Here is a 5,792-nt window from a genome sequence, read left to right as displayed (position 1 = left end):
GCTTGATCTATTCTCTCAAACAATGATGGACCAAATTTAAAAGATTACCTAACTGAAAGTCATGGGAAACCAAGCTCTGAATCTACTAAATGACATAATAATGTTTTTAATATTTATACGGCCAGAAATTAATGTCACTTTTGGCATCGTAAACACTGCTGGTGGCTGGGTGTGGTGGCTCATGCCTGTAATCCCAGCACTTTGGGAAGCCAAGGAGGGCGGATCGCTTGAGCTTGGAGTTCAAGAATAGCCTAGGCAATATAGCAAAATCTTGTCTCTACAAAAAATACAAAAATTAGCTGGGCGTGTGGCAGGTGCCTCTAGTTCCAGCTACTTGAGAGGGTGAGGTGGGAGGATGATGGCTTGAGCCTGGGAGGTGGAGGTTGCAGTGAGCCAAGATCATGCCACCGTACTCCAGTCTGTGCAACATAGTGAGATCCTCTCAAAATAAAAGAAAAAAAAGAAACATTGTTTATTTTGGTTTTGTTTTCTAATCAATTTTCTCTTGTCAGTCATGTATAAAATGACTTTTAATTTCCTAGCATTTTGTGAAACATTTTTCACAATTTTTAGTATATACTCTGAGAGTGCCCCATTTTCCTGCTCTTCTAATTATATAGATGGATGTGACTAAATTGTCTGGTAGTATGGTCTAAAAATATGCTGAATTTATTTTCCAAGTCACAGTTGCCAATACCAGATGAGTTTGTGCCTTTAAGTTATTTAAAAATACTTTACAAAATATTAAAATATATCTTCTGGCAATCTTTCTTCACAACTATTTTTTTTAAAAAACCCTCTAGATATTTTTACAAAATGGCAATAGACAAGAGGTGAACATTACAGACCAATGTTCAGTGAGGCCAGTTAGAGAACTGAAGTTCAGACCAAAGTATTAATACTTTGAGGCACAAATAATTGAATTTTTATAGACAAAGATATTTTCCTTGGTATTTATCCAAATTTGTACGTTTTTATGTCACTTGAATCTGGTAAAAATGCTAATGGTCTCAAAATAAAGGTTTACTTTGCCAAGCTACTGTGAGGGTAGTTAGCAAAGCTGATCAGACATTGGATTTAAGATTAGTTGTAGCTTTGCCACTTTGTCTGAGAGCAATGGTTAAAAATGACTTTGAACTATATGGCCAGAGCAGGATTCAAGTATTGGAAGTATTACCTTTGGAATTGTAGTTTTTGTAATTCCTAAGTATGTTGATTTTCCAGGGCTGAAGTAACCGCAAACTTGGTGGCTTAAAACAAAAGATGATTGTTTTGTACCTTCAGAGGCCACAATTCAGAAATCAAGGTGTCAGCAGGGCCATGCTCCCTCCGAAGGCTCTAGGGGGGGATCCTTCCAGCCACCAGAAGCTACAAGGAGAATCCTTTCTGCTTCTGGTGGCTCTTGAAGCTCCTTGGCTTGTGGGATCATAACTTCAACCCCTGCCATTTTCACTTTTTTTTTTTTTCCAGACAGAGTCTTGCTCTGTCACCCAGGCTGGAGTGCAGTGGCACGATCTCAGCTCATTGCAACCTCTGCCTCCTGGGTTCAAGAAATTTTCCTGCCTCAGCCTCCCAAGGAGCTGGGATTATAGGTGCGCGCCACCAAGCCAGGCTAATTTTTGTATTTTTAGTAGAGATGGGGCTTCACCATGCTGGTCAGGCTGGTCTCGAACTCCTGACCTCAGGTGATCCGCCTGCCTTGGCCTCCAAAAGTGCTGGGATTACAGGCGTGAGCTACCAAGCCAGGGTGTCCCCTACCATTTTCTTAGTCCGTTATTTTTGTTGCTATAACAGAACACTTTAGACTGGGTAATTTATAAAGAAAAGAGGCTTATTTAGCTCACAGTTCCGTAGGCTGGGAAGTTCAAGATTGGGTAGCTGCAACTGGTCAGGGTCCCACACCACTTCAACTTGTGGAAGAAAGAGGAAGGGGAAGCGGGTGTGTGCCAAAAGATCACATGGTGAGAGAGGAAGCAAGAGAGAGTCTAGGAGGCTGAACTCACTTCTATAACAACCTGCTCTTCAGTAATTAATCCAGTCCCCCAAGAATGAGAACTCTCTCCACTGGGAGGGCATTAACCTATTCATGAGAGATCTGCTCTCATGACCCAAACACTTCCTGTCTCCCAATACTGCCACACTGGGGATCAAATTGCAACAGGAGTTTTAGCGGGGACAAACCGCATCCAAACCATAGCAGCCTCCTTCTTCATATGACTGTCTCCCCTGTTTCTTTGGGTCTCATATCTCTCTCATTGGATTAAATCCAGCATTATCTCATTTTGAGATCCTCAACTTAATTATATCTGCAAAGACCCCTATATCCAAATAAGGTCACATTCACAGAAAGGGGAGTGGGGTAGCTAGAGCTTATGCATATCTTTTTTTTTTTTTTTTTTTTTTTTTTTTGAGACAGAGTCTTGCTCTGTCACCCAGGCTGTAGTGCAGTGGTGCAATCTCGTCTCACTGCAACCTCTGCCTCCCAGGTTCAAGCGATTCTCCTGCCTCAGCCTCCCGAGTAGCTGGGATTACGGGCACCTGCCATCACGCCTGGCTAATTTTTGTACTTTTAGTAGAGATGGGATTTCACCATGTTGGCCAGCCTAGTCTCAAACTCCTGACCTCAGGTGATCCGCCTGCCTTGGCCTCCCACAGTGCTGGGATTACAGGTGTGAGCCACCACGCCCAGCCGAGCTTGTGCATATCTTTTGGGGGAACACAATTCAACCTACTGCATTGACCGCGTTCCATGGATTACACTCACCTTTCTCATCTGTCACGAGCTCCTTGGACTTGATGATATGCCAAGCCACAAGCTAAACACGATACATCTGAGACTATCAGCTTTTTCAAAATATTTTAGAAAAATTTAAGAAATTTAACTGGTAATTTAATGTTAATATTATAATAAATATGTATTGTGGCATAAAATCCAAAATTCACATGAAATTTTAAGATGAAATGTGAGACTCCAGCATATTTTTTAGTTAGGCAATGACTTTTTTTGGCAAGGCCTCCAGAAGAATGAATGGCATTTACTCTTTTGCTGATAGGGTACCTCAGGGTGAAAATCTGGGATTTATCATCACAGCTCTCATTATTTACAAGCAAACTAGAAGTCTCTGACATGTAGTAATTTGTCATTTTATCAAGGTGGAAATTTCAATCATGTGTTGCCATAGGCTGCTTTCTAGGAACAAATTACCTACTGAGTCTTTCCAGTTGATCATATAGCTTGGGCTCCTGGGCTCAACAATATTTTTCTCTGGTTCTCACCTATTCTATGGGAGACATGATAAAATACAGGGTCATATGTGAATTTTAGAATTTGCACGAGTGATTTATTCAACACATATTTATTGTTTGATTCTATGGGGATATAGGAGAGAACCCCGAAAAGAACGAATTCTTGCTCTTTCCAAACAGATAGATAGTTATAGACATTGTATAGATATAGATATAAACATAGACACAGATATAACATAGTACAGGTCTACCATATATCTAGAATTTATGTCAAAATAGGTGGCATACCTGCCATCAGTGCCTGTGCTTGATCAGGATAAACATTGCCAATTGATCTTGGTGCTCTTTCCTGCTGAATCCTGATATGGCTTCAGGAACAAAAGACAGCTGTGCTTCCTGAATACCTTATTCACAAGACTGGTATCAAAAACAAGAGTGCTATATGTTGCTTTAACCACTGATTTTGGTAATGTTACATTTAGAGCAATGCTTTTTATTCATGTTTTTTTTTTCCATGAGATGCTTTGGCATCATTATTCACTTAAATTCATCTGAGAAATGACAGAGCATTAAAGGTAACTCAATGGTTTTCAAAGGTTACCTAAAGGCTTCACTGTGCTTACTTGATGGCAGATGTACAACTCATCACCAATATCCATTCTCTTTCCCATTGCTAAGGGAGCAGGACATCGCTAAGGGAGCAGGACATCTTGCCCCACTGAGCAAAATGTGGTCTCATAATCTCAACCAAATTGCACCAGTACACCAAGTTGTCATACAGGTAAAATCTGCTAGCCAATCCTGGCCAAGGCAAGTCATCAAAAAGACTGAGAATAAATGAATTCTGCTAAAAACCAAGCAAAAACTTCACAGTGTTACCAGAAACACACTGAAATGATCTAATCCACCACTGAAGAAAGTAATTCGCTGTTTAAAGTCAAATGACTTTGGGAGGCTGAAGCAGGAGGGTTGTTGAGCCCAGGAGTTCAGGACCAGCCTGGGCAACATAGTGAGTGAGACTCCCATCTCTACAAAAAAAAGTTTTTTAATATATAACAAATATAAATATGTCTGGTGCAGTGGCTCATGCTTGTAATCCCAGCACTTTGGGAGGCCAAGGCAGAAGAATTGCTTGAGCTCATGGGTTCGAGACCAGACTGAGCAACATGAAAAAAACCCATTTCTACAAAAAATAGAAAAATTGACTGCGCTTGGTGTGGTGTGCATGTAGTCCCAGCTACTTGGGAGGCTGAGGTGGGAGGATCACCTGAGCCCAGAGGTTGAGGCTGCAGTGAGCTGTGATTGTGCCACTGCACTCCCAGTGACAGAGTGAGACCCTATCGCTTCTTGGCCTTTTGGCTAAGATCAAGTGTAGTGTCTGTTCTTATCAGAGTGAGACCTTGTCTCACAACCAATAAATAAATAAAGTCAAATATATGGCTGCAAAGACTTCAAAACTAAAAGCCATTGCTGCACACTCTAATTATAAAAATTTTCATCTAATACTCAAGGGCTTGGAAAAGATCCTAATGGTTATTTTATCTCCATTAAAGGCAATTGGGTGTGCTTGTGCCCAAGTGGAGACATTTATATTTCATGCCTTTTAAAAAAATTACTGTAATTTAGACATAGTCAATAGGTACTTGGTGAGACTTTAATGCAGTAATAAACACCGAATAGATAAACTTCTCCATCTGTACTTCCTTAATAAGAGGAATAGAGTTCAATGTGCAGATATCTATAATACAACAATTTTCCAAGGTCATTGTCTATTCTAACATTCTTTTGACAACGACTAAGACTTTTTACTCATGTAGACATAAAATTCTCTCACTTGATAATATTAATCAGTCTGAGCAATTTCAATTATATAAAGTAGGAAAGATAGAAAATGAAGACCAAAGCCCCGTTTTTAAAACACAAAGAATGATAAAGAATCAGATTGGTGGAATGATGACTCAATTATTATGTAACAGGCTGTACTAAAACATTCAAAAACAGTCACTGACAATGGGTCCATTTTCATCCAAGGTTCCACAAATCACTCCTTAGAATGCTTTCAAATCAATTTGAATAAAAGTAACTGCCTTTCTTAACCAAAACAAGAAAAAAAATACCAAACTATCACAGAAGTGTAGGCATTATACAAAACTACTGAAAGTTAGAAGAATTGTCAGGGCCGAGGGAAAATTTCCCCTTTACCCTCTGGAGGTTCTCTGAAAAAATCATGGACAAGAGCCAGATTAATAGGAGAAAAGGCATATAAATTTATAATTAACATGTGCACAGGAGCCTTCAGAACAAAGACCCAAAGATACAGGGGACAGTGTCCATTTTAATGCTTACATTCAACAAAGTATGGAACAACGTGTAGAAATATGATTGGACAAAAGAGCATGCTACTAGACTGAGTGGAAACTCAGCAAGGGCTGTCTGTCTAGATTCTTCTTGGCTTCTCTGAGCAGCATTCCTACATTCCTTCCTTCTGGGTATGGGGCAGAACCCTCTCTGGAATGGGGGTCTTGTGACCTACAGTCAAACGAAGT

The 5,792-nt window shown here is 40.1% G+C and overlaps 1 pseudogene; it reads left to right on the top strand.

The window, feature by feature from the left end:
* Positions 1-4,585: 4,585 nt before the first annotated feature.
* On the top strand, positions 4,586-4,701 carry LOC129036018 (U2 spliceosomal RNA; annotated as a pseudogene).
* Positions 4,702-5,792: the final 1,091 nt, after the last annotated feature.

The sequence above is a fragment of the Pongo pygmaeus genome, chromosome 3, assembly GCF_028885625.2.
Source record: "Pongo pygmaeus isolate AG05252 chromosome 3, NHGRI_mPonPyg2-v2.0_pri, whole genome shotgun sequence".
NCBI classification, from domain to species: domain Eukaryota; kingdom Metazoa; phylum Chordata; class Mammalia; order Primates; family Hominidae; genus Pongo; species Pongo pygmaeus.
Note: the sequence above shows the minus strand (reverse complement) of the source record. Positions and strands in the feature narration are given on the sequence as shown.